Consider the following 18,199-nt stretch of genomic DNA (forward strand, 5'->3'; position numbering starts at 1 on the left):
CATGCAGCAAGTGTATACCAACTTATGTCCAGCTGAGTAGATTAGCACATTACAGTGCTGTTTTTGTTTGTTTTGTTTGTTTTTACATGTCTGGGAATACGGATGGAAATTAGCATTGTGCTAAATCCGGCATATTTACGTCAATTCATATTGTACGTTCATCAATATGCATTGTCCCATCCAAATAAATGAATAATAAAAAAAAATTACAAATCAAATGTATGCATCTATTCAAGGAGTTTTTGTGGTTGCAATAAAAACAGTAACAAATCCTTCTATTGTGGGTCTATTTGACCCCCCATAAGAAATGATTGGGAAATGGGGATTTATATATATATATATATATATATATATATATATATATAATACAACTATTTATACTTTTTTTTTTTTTTTTTTTTTCAAATTGGAGTTTTGTTCCAGTTCATTTTGCTCTATAGAATTTTCATTGAGAAACTATAAGCCCCTCTAGTGGCAATAATCATTAAATGCAGATTAATGTTGTTTTTTTCTTTTGTTTTTTCACTAGAGGGCAGCAGACGCCTTCAATGACTGAGTGCATTATTGATGTATTTTTGTAGGTCTCTTTTGTGAAATAATGTAAAACAAAAACAAAAAATACTTAAAGGGGTGGTTGATTATGATTTCACTTTTCTAACTTTAGTTAGTGTGTAATGTTGCTGTTTGAGCATAAACAACATCTGCAAAGTTACAATACTCAAAGTTCAAAGCAAAGGAAGATATTTGCTTTTAAAGAAAAGGACTACAACAAACGGCTGGTAGGGACTACACGACATTCCTCCCGGGTTAGTGACATCACTAACCCTAGAATTAACATAAACCCCTCCCCCGGGTCCATGTTGAGAAGAGGAAATGTTGTTGTATAAGAGTACATTTGTGAGTCAGCTCAAACTTTAGCATCCATTTTTTCACATGCAATAGAGAGTCACTCTGTATGCATCTCACAACAGTTACTATATGAGCGATTTATAGATTTATCATGACAGAATATCTTAATTGAAGATAGTTAACTCCACATCAGCAACATAAATTCATCAACTAACCATTCAGAGACGTCCTGTTGCATTCTACATGTTGTCACTTCTTATTGAGTCTCTCCATCTTTGTCTAACTCCGTTTTAACATTAAAGGCAGAACAGTTTCTGTCATTTTAGTGTGTCTGCGTGAGGTAATAGCAGCTGCTAACACACATGAGCTCTTGAAACCCCAGCAGCTCATTTGCATTTAAAGGGCCAGGCACACAACGGTGCGTTTTTTCAAACCCTTAAAAAGTGACAACTTTAACTTGCTATATAAAAATATCTGTGGGGTATTTTGCGCTAAAACTTCACACACACACTCTGGGGACATCATAGATATATTTTACATCTTGTGAAAAGGGCATTTTACCACCCCTTTAATGTAAACTGTTCAGTTCGTTTCCTCTTACAAGTCAGAGAAACAGTTGGAAGTTAGTTAAAGTTAGTTAGACTGTATAATGTTTACAGCAAGCTTCCTCCCTGGTTTAAGCTGGTCAGAGCAGTTTGTCTGCCTGCCAGAACAGCACCCAAAAACCTGGTCTCCCCTAAGTATGCATTGGTATGTTCCTGTCCTTATATCATTATATATGGTTATATTTTTGATATCACCATTTGTGCTAGGCTTCCACTGTAAATGTGTTTTGTTTTACATTTAGACAATGTAGGCCCGGTTTCACAGACAGGGCATAGATTAAAGAGTTAGTTCACCCAAAAATGAAAATTCTGTCAGTAATTACTCTCCCTCATGTTGTTCCAACCCCATAAGGCTTGAGTGAGTTCACGTAGTGTAACAGCGCAGCGCTTCTGGGTTGTACGTCAGAATGTAGGCTCACTATTGGCCGATGCTGGTCATGTGTGTGATGCTGGCCAATAGTGAGCCTACGTTCTGACGTACGACCCAGAAGCGCTGCGCTGTTACACTACGTGAACTCACTCAGAGGCCCATATATGGAGTTAATATTGTGCCATAATTAAACAAATCCAGCATTTTGCAAACAAACTCGATCTGCTTTGCAAAGGAAAACTCGACTCGCAAACAAACAGAAAGCAATGTGCAAGTACAAAGGTCAATTTGAGCGAAAATGCAGAGGAGTAGCAAATATGTATTGTGTTTTACAAATATAAATAAATGTGCCTAGATAATATTTCACAAATAAATACAAACCATCCTACAAATTGCATGTAACCTTTGAAACAAATACCAAATCTAGTGCATACAAATGCATATCTGTCTGTTATGATTGTGAGACACTTGGCTTTTTATGAGATCTCTCGGCTCGATTTTCTCACAAATGTGTCCAGGCAGATTTTCTCACAAATGCAGTTGAGCAACTTCCTCTTCTAAAACAGTAGATGGCGCTAAACTAGAGGCTAATTTAGCGCTAGTCTCCCGGAGAAGCACTGATTTGAAACTTGCCTTTGCCTACAGCTGAGGAAAATGAGCGGTGAACAGGTGTTTCTGTCTTACTTTATCTAGAATTAACCTTTTTAAGGTTTTCTTTTGTAAAATGTTTATTACATATCTAGACAGATTAGCACTTAGTAGCAATTCACTCTCTCTAGGATAGGGGAATCTACAGTATAAGCTGAAACTCTGCCATTATATGTTGCTTTTTTACATTTTTGTAAAAACGTTACATTTACTGAACGAGTCCATTTCTTTCGTTCTCCATAAATTAATGAGAACATTTAATTTAATTGAAAGGAGGGTCCCACTTATTTATTTATTTAGTTGGAATTTAGTCAGCTTATGTCTCACAATCATAACAGACAGATATGTATTTGTATGCACTAGATTTGGTATTTGTTCAAAGGTTACATGCAATTTGTAGGATGGTTTGTATTTATTTGTGAAATATTATCTAGGCTCATTTATATTTGTAAAACACAATACATATTTGTTACTCCACTGGATTTTCGCTCAAATTGACCTTTGTACTTGCACATTGCTTGTTTGTTTGCGAGTCGAGTTTTCCTTTGCAAAGCAGTTCGAGTTTGTTTGCAAAATGCTGGATTTGTTTGTTTAATTATGGCACAATATTAACTCCATACCCATTCCCAAGAAAATGAATAGTTGAATAAAGTTGTTATTTTTGTGTGTTTTTTTGCGCACAAAAAGTATTCTCGTCATTTGATAAACTTAAGGTTGAGCCACTGTAGTCACTTGGACTATTTTAAACATTGTCTTTACTAACTTTCTAGGCCGACAGGTTTCAATTACATAGAAGCCTATGGATGAGTGAGACAGCTCTCAGATTGAATCAAAAATATCTTAATTTGTGTTCTGAAGATGAGGGTGAGTAATTACTGACAGAATTTTTATTCAGCCAGGATTAGATATATTTAAATTTGGACATTTAAGTAGTTTTGATAAACATGCCTTTTAGTCTGGGACTAGGCTTAAAGGGATACTCCACTTTTTTCGGAAATATGCTCATTTTACATCTCCCCCAGAGTTAAACAGTTGAGTTTTACCGTTTTAGAATCCATTCAGCCGAACTCCGGGTCTGACGGTACCACTTTTAGCATAGCTTAGCACAGATCATTGATTCTGATGAGTCCAGTAGCATTTCTTTCAAAATGACCAAAGAGTTTCAATATTTTTCCTATTTAAAACTTGACTCTTCTGTAGTTAAACCGTGTACTAAGATCGACGGAAAATGAAAAGTTGCGATTTTCTAAGCCTATATGACTAGGAACTACTCTCATTCCGGCGTAATAATCAAGGAACTGTGCGGCTGTACCATGAGTGCAGCAGGCGTAATGATATGACGCAGCGCCTGAAAATAGGTCTAATAGGTTAGACAAACTTAGTCCCGGTCACGTTGGAAGAAGTTACCGAGCTGGGGACTATTTTCAGGCGCTGCGTCATATCATTACGCCTGCTGCACCCATGGTACGGCCGCACAGTTCCTTGATTATTACGCCGGAATGAGAGTAGTTCCTAGCCATATAGGCTTAGAAAATCGCAACTTTTCATTTTCCGTCGATCTTAGTACACGGTTTAACTACAGAAGAGTCAAGTTTTAAATAGGAAAAATATTGAAACTCTTTGGTCATTTTGAAAGAAATGCTACTGGACTCATCAGAATCAATGATCTGTGCTAAGCTATGCTAAAAGTGGTACCGTCAGACCCGGAGTTCGGCTGAATGGATTCTAAAACGGTAAAACTCATCTGTTTAACTCTGGGGGAGATGTAAAATGAGCTTATTTCCGAAAAAAGTGGAGTATCCCTTTAAGCCTTGTCTGTGAAACCAGGGTCATCTTTCTTTTCAGTTTATGAGTGTGTGTGTGTCAGGCCCGGACTGGCCATCGGGAGCACCGGGAGAATTCCCGATGGCCTGGCGACTAATTTGGCCTGCTGCCAGCCAGCGTTTTTTTTATTTTTATTTTTTATTTTTTATATATATACCTTTACCAGTGATCATTTTCGAATTCGTCATTCAATAAAATTATTATTATGAAATAAAATCATTATTATAAAATAAAATCATGAATCTGTTAGTCTTTACTGGCAAGGCTACGATTCGACTTTAAGCCTCAGCCAAACGGTTAAACAGAAAATGCGAGCACCCGACGATGGAGAGAAAACGACAAGGTGTAGCAGAGACGGAAAGGACAACGGAAAAAAAAGCACTCAGAGCATCAAAATGTTGCTAAATGAATGACCTGTTCAGGGCTTCAAGTGCAGGTCAGTTTCATCTGTAAATACTGTACTTTTTTCTTCGGTCACTTAGTATTGAAATGCTAGCAAATGTAAGCGGTATAGCGCCCCTATTACTATCGTCACTCAAAATACTGTATGCTAAAGGAGATTAATATTATTTAGTAGTGTAAAGTTACATTAGTAATTTAGCAGACAAATATTAACATTTATTAACAAAAAATAATGCAATATCATTTTATTACACAATTTAGAAAATTATGTCTGCCCATTTGTGAGGTTTAAAACTTTTTTCCTTTCCTTTCCTTTCCTTTCCTTTCCTTTCCTTTCCTTTCCTTTCCTTTCCTTTCCTTTCCTTTCCTTTTTTTTTTTTTTTTTAAATCAAATGAAGGTGGAGACAGTCAACCGAGCACTAGCTGTGGTGCAATGATCACATATTCAGCCAGGGACAGGGAGTGAGATGACATGTAGAAGCAAAATAAGATTTTTTTTTTTTTTACATATTGTATGAAGTATAGTGTTGCTAAATGTTGGATATTTAAGTAATTTTAAGATAAAAACAACAACATTTTGTCATAAATATAATACTTAGATTTTTTACTAAAATAAATGTAGATTCTGGGCAAACAAATTACAATAAGGTGGTTGTTTTACACCAAGGTGGAGACAGTTCTGTTTGTAACATGAGGCCAGAACAAGTGACAGGTGAAGAAGAGACAGGTACAAGAAAAATACGCACACTTTATATATACATACATACATATATATATATATATATATATATATATATATATATATATATGTATGTATGTATGTATGTATATATGAAGTGTGCGTATTTTTCTTGTACCTGTCTCTTCTTCAGATACTGGTGGAAGGGAGAGACAGAGAGATATTAGGGCAAATGAAGAGAAGGAAAAGGGAAGTGAGGATACCGTTCAAGAGAAAGCCTTTAATTATTTTACACAGCCCCAGCCTAAGGATTTAGACCAATAAATGTAATTTAGGAAAAAATAGGGTTGTCCGTGTTTCTAAATTTTATTTGGGTGCATAGGATGGCCTGGGTGGGTATAGGATTTCGCGGCCTGAAATTGTGTGTGTATATAATACCTTTAGCGATGTCTATGGCCCAGGTCATAATCTGCTTCATACTGATGTCTTCACTCTCGGCACTGGACAGATAGTCAAACTGAGATCCACCACTGGCATACTCTACCATAAAACACACATACAAATTAAAATACAAAATCTGTCGTATTGGGCGGTAGTTTTACATGTCACTGCTGTAGGAAGCGGTGCACTACTGGTGTTAGTTGTCATCAAGTACTGTGATATAATACTTGCAGTGAAATTGATAACCAGCGTGGCAGTGAGAACAAGGATCAAAGGCCTGAAGTCAAGCTGTCGACGCAAAGGAAGAATTGACTGGAAACTCTTCACCATGGCAAAGGAAACTCTTGGGAAAACAGTCAAGCAACTGAAGCAAGAGCGGACCTTAGCTAAATCTGCTTTCACCAAGCAAGCAAACTACCTGAGCAAAGCTGCAGATGGTATGATTAAGCATGAACTACAAGAGGAGTTCAGCAAGCTCAGTTCCCTGGCAAGGTATGTTAGCGACGCAAATGATGACTACAGGGCTGGCCTACTGGCTGAAGCAGAAACTGAGGAGGATGAAGAAGTCAAGCTCGACAAGCACCAGCAGGCTGAGCTTGAAAGGACAATGGAAGAGTGCGACATGAGACTGGGGGACATCCGTGAGGCAGTCCAATCCAACCTCTGGCCAAGATATGGTAAAGAGGAGGTAGACTTTGCAATCCAAGAAGCGGAAAAAGCCTGTGACAGAGCCCAAGCAAGCCCTATCACTGCTATCAATAGAGACGGCTATGAACTGCAGCTGGAGAGAGCGAGGAGGCTAATCCATGATGCAACTGTAAGCCTGAAAGACTGGGAAAAATGGATCCCACATGATCAGACAGCACACCTGAAAGGCAGATTAAAAGACCTGAAAACATTCGGCAGCAACCTCGAGGCCAGAAGAGCAGAATTCCTCACTGCACAAAAAATTGCAGAAGAGGAAAGAAGAGGTCCAGAGCCTCAACCAACAGCAGTTCCACAACCAGTGGTAAGAATAAAGCCAACCAGTCTACCTAAATTCACTGGGTTTAGGAGGAATTTCCATAGATGGAGGAGAGACTGGGAAAGTCTGCAAAAGCAGGGAGAGCCGACTGGTTCAGTGGAAGTGAAGAAGTTCCAGCTCCTTGACAGTGTGGACGAGAGAATATGTAGAGACCTGCGCCTGTCAACATACAACAGTGCTGAAGACATATTTAGAGTACTTCAAAACAGGTATGGAAACAAGTCAACAATTGCCTTGGAAATAATTGAGGACCTAGAGAGGATCCCTCCTTTAAAGTCACACCAGCCAAGGAAGGTAATTGACCTAATTCAAGCTGTGGAAAAGGCCCTGAATGACCTCACGGAGCTCGAAAGCACTGGAGCCATAAAGAATCCCCTTGTGATCAGATCCATAGAGAGCAAGCTGCCAGATAATATAAAGAGGGACTGGCTGACATTCATGGTCAATCCAAGAAATGGAGTCACACCTGACAATCACTTCGACATCCTTCTAACATTCTTAAAGACACAAGAGGACATTCTAGAGAAACTAGACCAACTGGGTGTAAGTGAAAAACCTGAAAAGAAAGCTACGTACCTGGAGAAGAGGTATGCCTCCACAAAGTCCACGAGAAAAGGAGGATGTGTTGTCTGTGGAGATGAAAAGCACCGTGAGAAGATCTTCTTTTGTAAGCAATTCAAAGAACTGAAGCCTGGTGAGAAGCTGAATGCTGTCGAAAGGCTGGGAGCATGCAGGAGATGCCTCAGATGTCATGCAGAGGATGATGAATGTACGGACACTTACCTGTGCAGGAATAGAGACTGCAGAAGAGGAAGCTCTTCAGATCACCATTTCTTTCTCTGCCTGAAAGGAGGATTCAAGGGGAAAGAATCTGTGAAAGTGGGAAAACCCAGCACCAGGAGGAAGCACACGTGAGTTACCAGTTATTCTTATGCTTCTCGAAGTAACCACCAACGCAGGACAGAAAATTGGAACTCTCATTGACTTAGCATCAGATACCAACTACATCACTCATTTAGCTGCCAGGAGACTGAAGCTTCAAAGTGAAAAGATCACGCTTGTTGTCCATGGAGTTGGAGGCATGGCCATGAAGGTAAAGACCAAAAGATACTTACTCAAGGTAAGAGTCAAAACACCTAGAGGCACGGAGAGAGCTCATGAGCTGATCTGTTATGGGTTGGATGAAATTGCAAAAGTTCACAGAGTAATCAAAGCACAGCAACTCAAGAAGTTCTTCCCCGACACCAACCTGGAAGATCTTCACAGACCAGAACATGTTGAGCTTCTCATAAGCCACCGTGAAGGAAGACTCGCGCCACAGAGAGTAAAGGTAGTAGGAGATCTTGTCCTGTGGGAAAGCCCTTTAGGAAAGACCGTTGGCGGAGCACATCCAGACCTCTGTGAAGTAGTGGACATGGCCCTGCACAATTCTGAGACTCACTTTGCACGATCGATGAGAATCACAGCAGTGAAGTATCAAGAAATTGCTGAGATGCAAGAATCTAGAGCTGAAACCAAAACCACTGTTATTGGCAGAGAGTTCTTGGACTGGTGGAAGTGGGACAGCATTGGTGCGGCCTGCGAACCCATGTGTGGAGGATGCCGGTGTGGTAACTGTCAACCAGGAGGCAAAGACATGACTCTGAGTGAAGAAAGAGAGCTTGAGATGATCAGGCAAGGCCTCAGATATGTGAAGTCAGATGCGCATAGTCAGGAGCCTCACTGGGACACAAAATACCCCTGGATTGAAGATCCAAGTTCCCTGCCCAACAACAGAAGAGCAGTGGAAGCCACGTTTCTGAGGACGGAGAAACAGCTCAAGAAAGAACCAGAGTGGCGTGCAGCATACACAACTCAAGTCCATGAGATGGTGGAAAGGAAGGCAGCAAAGAAACTCACTAGAGAGACCATTGCTGACTGGAAAGGACCAGTATGGTACGTCAGTCACTTGGTGGCGCCAAACCCACACTCTGTAACAACACCTGTCCGACTGGTATGGAACAGCAGCCAGAAGTTTAGAGGAATCAGCATGAATGACCTTCTCCTGAAAGGGCCTGATGTACTTAATCCCATCCGAGCAGTGCTACTAAGGTTCAGGAGAGGAGTCCATGCTGCCCTCGGCGACATCAAGAAGATGTACAATTCTGTGTGGCTTGAAGACCTGGAGATGCACCTCCATAGATTTCTCTGGAGGAACAGTGAAGATGAAGAAATTGAGGAATATGCTATCACCAGGGTCAACATTGGCGATCGACCAGCAGGGTGCATCGCACAACTGGCCATGAGAGAGACAGCAAAGCTGCCCATGTTCACTCATCTGGAGGAGGAACGGAGAGTCCTTGAAGAGGATTCCTATGTAGACGACATCCTGACATCCCATAATGACCTGGAAAAGCTAGACGAAACCACCAAAAAAGTCGAAGAAATTCTGAAGGCAGGTGGATTCTTTCTCAAGCCGTGGGTCCGATCAGGCCAAAGTGGGAGGCAGACATCTACATCAGAACATCCAGCATCATCAGATGAAGTCTTCATTCTCCCCAACCAAATGAGAGAAGGAGACAACAAAGCCCTGGGAGTTGGTTACCTGGTCGAACCAGACAAACTGTACCTCATGACCTCGATAAACTTCTCAAAGAGAAAAAAGAAGATGAGAATCAGCCAAAATCTCGTCGGAGAAGAGGTGAGAGGAAAAACTCCAAATCCACTGACTAGAAGACAACTGCTTAGCCAAGTAGCTAGTTTGTATGACCCAATAGGGCTTGCAACACCTGCCAAACAGAAAGGAGCCATTCTAGTCAGAAAAGCATTTCAAGAAGCTGGAGGCAAAACTCTAACACGAGACACATGGGACACACCTCTGTCTGAAAGACTTAGAGAAGAAGCCATCCACCTGTTTGAGGAATACATACGCCTCAACCAAATTACCTTCAATAGAAGCCTCACACCAGTCAAAAGGATTGGAGAACCCTGGGGAATAACATTCTCAGATGGGAGCGACCAGAGCTATGGAGCTGTTGCATACTTCAGGTGGGAGACCGAGCAAGGTATCCTGGTCCGGCTTGTTGAGTCCAAAGCCAAGCTCACACCACTTGACCAAAAGGGAGAACCAGTGAAGGCTGAGGTCTGTGGTGCTGTGTTTGCTGCAAGACTCAGGAAATACATTGAAAAGCACAGTCGGATGCAAGTCGAACGGTGGTTTCATCTGCTGGACAGTCAAACTGTGCTGGGTGCAATCCAAAGGGACAGTTATGGGTACCAGACCTTTTTTGCAAACAGAGTGGGAGAGATCCAGAAGTCCACATCAGTTGAAGACTGGAGATGGATTCCAGGTGAGCAGAACATTGCTGACCTCACAACAAGAGGAGCAACCCCGGAAGACCTCAAAGAGAACTCTGTGTGGCAAAATGGCCCAGAGTTTCTGAAACGACCTGTGGAGGAGTGGCCGACAAAGTCAGCCAAAGATGTCGCTGCAGATGCCAAAGAAGGTATAAACAAGCTCCAAAGGAAATGTTTTACAGCAGCACTGACCCGAGCACAGGTGGGAAAAAACCAACATGCTCCACCTACAACTGCAATGCCAATGTCTCCAACCTCTGACCAAAACAAGGACCTGCAAAGCAGCCCTAGAGGAAAAGGGCACCAAATCCAAGTCCGGAGGCCACCTTCTGGTTCTTCAGTGAGGAAAATCCTTAACATCAATAAGTTCAGCAGTTTAACCAGGTTGATAAGAGTCATTGCCTGGGTGTGGAGAGCTGCCACAAAGTGGAAAGAAATGCTGACCAAGACCTCAACCACAAGCAAGCCAAAGAGGAAGGAGATTCCTTCAGCTCTTGAGATCAAGTCCAGAGTCAAGGAAGCTACACTTACCATCATGGAGTGTGAAGATGCACTCAGGGATCTCTTCATTGCGGCTCAAAAGGAGGTAACCTTGCCAGACACCACACTCAGCAGGCTTGCTGTGGTCAGAGAGGAAAGCACTGGACTTTTGCTCTGTGGAGGAAGATTCCAAATCTTTAATAAAGACAAAACTGCAGTACCAATCTTGCCCTGCACATCATGGGTATCCACTCTTCTAGCTCAAGAAGCCCACAAGGCAAATCATGAAGAAATCGCAGGCACACTCCTCCGGATGAGAAGGAAAGCATGGGTGGTAAGAGGCCGGAAACTAGCTCAGAAGATCGTTGATAACTGTGTGACATGCAGGAGACTTAAGGCCCGAAGATGCCAACAGATCATGAGTGACCTTCCATTGGAGCGAATAACACCAGCTAATCCATTTGAGTACACGACAGTGGACTTATTTGGACCTTACGAAGTGAAGGATGAGGTGAGAAAGAAGGTGAAACTCAAAGTGTGGGGAATTGTCTTCTGTTGCATGGCGTCCAGAGCTATGCACACAGACCTTGTCAGTGACCAGTCAGCTGAAGGCTTCCTGTTAGCCTACCAAAGATTTACGGCACTGAGAGGACATCCAAAGAAATTGTGGTCGGATCCTGGAAAGAACTTTGTCGGAGCCAGACCTGCCCTCGAAGAGCTCTACATGTTTCTGGACCGACTGGAGAAATCAAAGCTTGAAGATGAAGTCTCCAAGCATGGCACAGAATGGAGCTGGAAGATCCATCCAGCAGACTCACCTCACAGAAACGGAGCTGCTGAAGCTGCTGTCCGGACTGTGAAGCGGGCTTTGCACAATCTGGGGGGTAACGGAGTCTTCACATGGGGTGAGTTTCAAACTTTCCTTTATATGGCTTCCAACCTCGCAAATGAACGACCTATTGATGCCAGGACTCAGAGCCGGGAGGACTGTGTAGAATACATTAGCCCAAATTCACTTCTGCTTGGAAGAACTGGACCCAGAGGAGATCCAGGGACCTTTGACTTTGAAGGATACTCTTACAAGAGATTAAGAACCATCCAAACAGAAGTTGACCGGTTCTGGAGGAAATGGAGCCAGTTAGCCGGACCAAACCTGTTTGTCCGGACCAAGTGGCACACAGCTCACAGGAATGTGGCAATTGGAGATGTCATCTGGCTGGCTGACCAGAACGCCTTGAGAGGTCAATTCAGGCTTGCCAGAGTCATTGACGTTAACACTGACAGGAAGGGAATTGTAAGGGATGTATATCTCCGATCCTTCCCCAGCTACCCAGTCGCAACTGTGAAGCCCACCAAAAAGATGAAAAAACATTCAACCAAGATACCTGCAACAGTTCTTCACAGGGATGTCAGACGGATAGTTGTCCTGCTTCCAGTTGAAGAGCAGCAGCAACAACAGGATCAAAAATGGAGTAACTAAATCTAACACATCACAGTACTGGTGTGACCTCCTTGGGTTGAAGAACCAGGAGGTCAAGTGGGAGGTGTTGTGTCAATTCATGGTTACGTCAATTCACTCCTCCGGTCAATTCATGGTTACAAGTTGTACTGAGCACTCCCAAACTGCAGGGGGCAACCATGCAACCAGAGTTGGTGGAACCAACTTCTAGGAAGTGCTCTTGGGACCATATTTACCTGCGCACCCACAGAGAGTGGATGGCATTTGAAATGTTTGGTAAGAGCTCTGTTGGCTCTCTCACCTGTTCCTGAAGAAAGATACTGTGACCACAGCTCCTGATCATCCAAAGACGCAACTGGTTATCAACTGTCAAGTTTTGTGTGTTTTCTGATTGACCACAGCTCTGCCCAAACTTGAAAACTGCTTTATCTCTGATGAACGCAAAAGATAAAAAATCATAAAGTGAACAGATTTGAGTTGTCCTTTGCGTTCATCAGAGATAAAGCAGTTTTCAAGTTTGGGCAGAGCTGTGGTCAATCAGAAAACACACAAAACTTGACACACAATATCCTGTTTCTGAGCTCAAACACTCAATGACATCATCTAAATCCACTGGAACATGCAAACACCACATAACCCCTTGTATACACAAACACTGGCATCTACGTACAAGAGGAAACACAACTGTAACGTCATTTATTTGCATGGCGTAGTACTTGTTTAAGGGCAACGGGTAAAACGATTAATTGTTTTGAACTCTGACAGCCCTTTTTGCTGAAAAACAAACATATGAGTGCTAAGCTACGGACTCTGACCCCGTTTCAAGACACACCTTATTTAGTTATTTGAGATTTAGATGCCTCAAACAACCCTACATGTGACTAACATGAGGAAATATGATTTTTAATACGTATTGTATTTTTTAGATTTTTTGAATTTTTTTTAAGTATTAAAAAGTGTTCCCAAAAGAATGTGAAGTGTCCAAATACAGACACATACCACTGCCATACGAGTGCAGTTGAGTCTGCTAATATTCATGAATACTGTATGTTTATTTTAGGTTTAGGTCACTGTAAGCACACATCATATAATAGATTATCAGTGTCAAACAGAGTTAGGGTTAGGTATTCCCCTTATGTATATACACAGGGGAAATTAATAACCTCGCTGACAAAGGTGAGCTGGTCATAAACGTCACCTTCACCTTCTCTTATTATATTTACTTTTCATAAAGAGAGACTCAACTGTCTCTCAATACTGCAGACCATAGACTCTTTGCACAGCACTTTAAGATCTTTTACAATCACTGCATCTTCATTTGAGTCTCGCTCAGCACAGCAGAAGCAGAAGTAGACCAACACACTGCGTCTCGTTTTATTTATCCATGATTAATCAAAAAATGTAATATTTTCAATACAATACACATGGACAAAACATAACGTTTATATTTGCACTTCTGTAGTCTGATTTATCCCAGTAATTAAGAATCAGCGGAATAATAATAAAAACATACGTATATATATACAGTGCCCTCCACAATTAATGGCACCCCTGGTAAATATGATCAAAACTGGCTCTGCATCGTTTATCCTTTTGATCTTTCGTTCAAAAAAGTTGCAAAATTCTAACCTTTCATTGAAGTAAAAGAATTGAATGTGGGGGGGAAATCACATTATGAAATAAATGTTTTTCTCCAAAACACGTTGGCCACAATTATTGGCACCCTTTTATTAAATACTTTTTGCAATCTCCTTTTGACAAGATACCAGCTCTGAGTCTTCTCCTATAATGCCTGATGAGTTTGGAGAACACCTGACAAGAGATCAGAGACCATTCCTCCATACAGAATCTCTCCAGATCCATGTTGACGCTTCTTCTCTTCAGTTCAGCCCACTCATCAGGTCAGGGGACTGGGACGGTCATGGCAGAAGCTTCATTTTGTGCTCCGCAACAAATTTTTGTGTTGATTTTGATGTTTGTTTTGGATCGTTGTCCTGATGGAAGATCCAACCACGGCCCATTATAAGATTTCTAGCAGAAGGCGTCAGGTTTTGATTTTTTATCTGTTGATATTTGATAGAATCCACGATGCCATGTATCTGAACAAGAAGTCCAGGACCTCCAGCAGAAAAATATGCCCACAACATTAAAGATCCAACAGTATATTAAATTGTACACATGGGGTACTTTTTATCCTTGTGTTCACCAAACCCATCTAGTGTGTTTGCTGCCAAAAAGCTATTTTTTTAGCCTCATCTGACCACAGAACCCTGTGCCGTTTGAAGTTCCAGTCGTGTCTGACAATTAAATTTGCTGGAGGTTGTTTCTGGAGGAGCGAGGAGGATTTTTCTTGAAACCCTCCCAAACAACATGTGGGGATGTAGGTTTTTTTTTTTGTGGCTTTCTGACCCCAAGACTCAACTAATCTCTGCAATTCTCCATCTGTGATCCTTGAAGAGTCTTTGGCCACTCAAACTTTCATCCTCGCCGTGCATTAAGACAATATAGACACACGTCCTCTTCCAGGCAGATTCGTAACATCTTTAGTTGATTGGAACTTCTTAATTATTGCCCTGCTGGTCAAAATGGGGATTTTCAATTCTTTAGCTATTGTCTTACAGCCACTTTCTATTTTGTGAAGTTCAACAATCTTTTGCTACGCATCAGAACTATATTCTGTGGTTTTACTCATTGTGATGGATGATTCAGGGGATTTGGCCTTTGTGTTTCCTCATATTTAAACTCCTGTGAAACATGAAGTCATAGCTGGACAGTTTCATGTTCCTAGTCACCCTGGTGTACTAAAAAAGGTAAATATTAATGGGAATATACTTCAGAGATATTTTACTCGTAAAAAATTCTAGGGGTGCCAATAATTGTGGCCAACGTGTTTTGGAGAAAAACATTTATTTCATAATGTGATTTCCCCCCACTTTCAATTCTTTTACTTCAATGAAAGGTTAGAATTTTGCACATTTTTTGAATGAAAGATCAAAAGGATAAACGATGCAGATTTATTTTTTACAGCCAGTTTTGATCATATTTACCAGGGGTGCCATTAATTGTGGAGGGCACTGTATATACAAGTGTTCTTGTAATTTGATTGAATATATATATATATACATACATATATATATATATATATATATATATATATATATATATATATATATATATATATATATATATATATATATATATTCAATCAAATTACAAGAACACTTGTTCTGCAGATTGACTGGTAATTTATTAATCTGGCAGATCATTTTATTAAAGTGGAAAATACATTATGTGAATTCACAAACTGGAGACCAATGGATATTTGATTATTGTTGTTATTTGCTTATTATAAACCAAATGCAAATGAAACTAGATCAAACTAGATCTGAGATCAACAGAGAAAATAGCATTTGCAAGTCAAGAACAAATAGCAAGAACAAATGATTAGACAGTGATATAAGGGTATTAATATGTAATATAGATTGATAAATAGATGCAAGGAAGATCTATCACAATTTATTATGCAAATGAAAACAATTACATTATTTTCCAACTTCAATCTTACATTTTTTAAAGTATGATATAGAAAAGAATAAAGAGGTAAAACGCTGAAAATAATTATTAATTATAAATAAAAAAACAAAACCTAAGGCTAAAATGATCTATGAAGCAAAGTTTGAATGGAGTCTGTGTGTGGAGAACAATAAAAATAGAGCGTTTGAGGAATTTGATAAAAGCCCTGGCTTGCAAACACTGTAATAAATGTCCTGCTTTACTGACCTGTAACAATTCCATAGTTGGGAGTTTCCAGGATCGCTCCATAAAACTGGATAATGTTTCGATGACTGAGAACACTTAAAATATCTGCCTGCAAATACAGCCAGCACAAAGAAGTAAAGCATGACAATACGCTACAGATTCATAATGCAGATTCAATATGTGCATTCTTTATTAATATAATACAAGAAATGTTCATTACAATTAATGGTAACACTTTATTTTAAGGTGACAGTTACACGTTACTACATGTACTTACTATAGTAATAACGGTAAATTATGCATAACTTCAAGTGACTAACTATAAACCAAACCCTAACCTTAACCCTATAGTAAGGACAAGTAGTTAATTATATTGCCCTGTATGTATTTAAGTAAGTACAATGTAACTACATCACCTTAAAATAAAGGGTTACACTTTATTTTAAGGTGTCAATGTTACAGTGTAATTATATATTTAAGAACTGAGTAATATTAAGCAACTACATGTACTTAATATAGGGTTAGGGTAGGATTAGGGTTTGGTTGAGGGTTAGTTGCATGTAATTATGCATATTAATTTACTGTGGTCCTGGCTTTTGTCGACTATGAGAAGGCCTTCGACTCGGTCGAGATTAACGCCGTGTTGCTCGCCCTCCAACAACAAGGCATCGGTGACGAGTACGTGGCCCTACTGCAGGAGCTGAACAGCAACTGCGCCACCACCATCACCCTGTTCGACCGGCCGCTTAATATCAAGGTCGGCCGCGGGGTCAAGCAGGGAGACACCATCTCGCCCAAGCTTTTCACCGCTTGTCTCGAGCAAATTTTCCGGCAGCTCAGCTGGGACGAGGTCGGCATCAAGATCAACGGCCGCTGGCTCAATCACTTGCGCTTTGCCGATGACATCGTGCTGATAGGCTGTTCGGCGGTTGATGTACAGCAGCGGCTTGACCAGCTCAACCAGGCTGGTGCCCGGTTCGGCCTCAAAATCAATCTGGCCAAAACTAAGTGGATGCGCAACGACCAGGTGGCCGACACCACCCTCCATGTCGACCAGCATCAGCTCCAGCAAGTAGATAGCTATATCTACTTGGGCCAGGAGCTGACCATCGACCACAAGATTGGCCGAGAACTGGCACGACGACGCCGAGCAGCCTGGGTCAGCTTCGGCTCAATTGCCGAGACGGCCAACAATAGAGCCATTGACCCGGACATCAGGGCTGCCCTATTCAACAGCACCGTCCTGCCTGCCATGCTCTATGGGGCTGAGACCTGGACAATGACGGCGGCCGACCGGTTAAAGCTGGCCGTGACTGAACGCGCAATCGAGCGCCGTATGATCGGGGTCAAACAGACCGACCACGTCCGCAACGAGCAGTTGCGGGCCATGACCAGGGTGGACGACGCGGTGGACCTGGCCAACAAGGCCAAGAAGCGCTGGGCCGGGCACCTGATGCGGCGTACGGACGAAAGATGGACGCGCGAAGTCACCGTCTGGCTGCCGATCGACATCAAGCGGCCACGTGGACGCCCTGCAACACGATGGCGCGACTCGCTACGACAAGATCTGGGACACAATTGGATGAGGCTCGCCCAGGACCGACAGACCTGGACAGATCGTTGTGGTCTGCGCTGACCACTTTTGGCCGGTGAAGACAGACCGATTCTGGATTCTGGATTCTGGAATTTACTGTTATTACTATAGTAAGTGCATGTAACATATGTAACAAGGACACTGTAAAATAAAGTGTAACCCAAATGATTTAATCAGCACAACAATTTAAGTGAAAAAGTCTGAAATATGAAGTGAATCAGATGAATTTAAAGTTTTATTAGACTGCTGATGATACATTTGTGTGATTTTACTAACTTTTTAAGCGGTTAGTTCCTCTATCAAATTAAAAAATGTAATGTAATTTTAATTGTACTGAATGCACACTTGTTGTCTACTTCAAATCTTACATTTATATTTATTTTAAATTTTAAGCCTACTTGTACATAATAAATTAAATAAAAGGCCACTTAATAATCAATAATCAAGGCCACAGTTAATTTTAACTGTTTTACTGTTTACGTGTATGTGTTATTCAAATTTACATTTAAAGTTATTATATTTTAAATGTACTTAAAAGGGTTGTTGATTATGATTTCACTTTTCTAACTTTAGTTAGTGTGTAATGTTGCTGTTTGAGCATAAACAACATCTGCAAAGTTACAATGCTCAAAGTTCAAAGCAAAGGTATTTGCTTTTAAAGAAATCGTTTTTTAAGGACTACAACAAACGTCTGGTAGGGACTACACGACATTTAGGATTTGCTAACAC

Source organism: Rutilus rutilus, assembly GCF_951802725.1.
Source record: "Rutilus rutilus genome assembly, chromosome: 25".
In the NCBI taxonomy this organism is placed as follows: Eukaryota; Metazoa; Chordata; class Actinopteri; order Cypriniformes; family Leuciscidae; genus Rutilus; species Rutilus rutilus.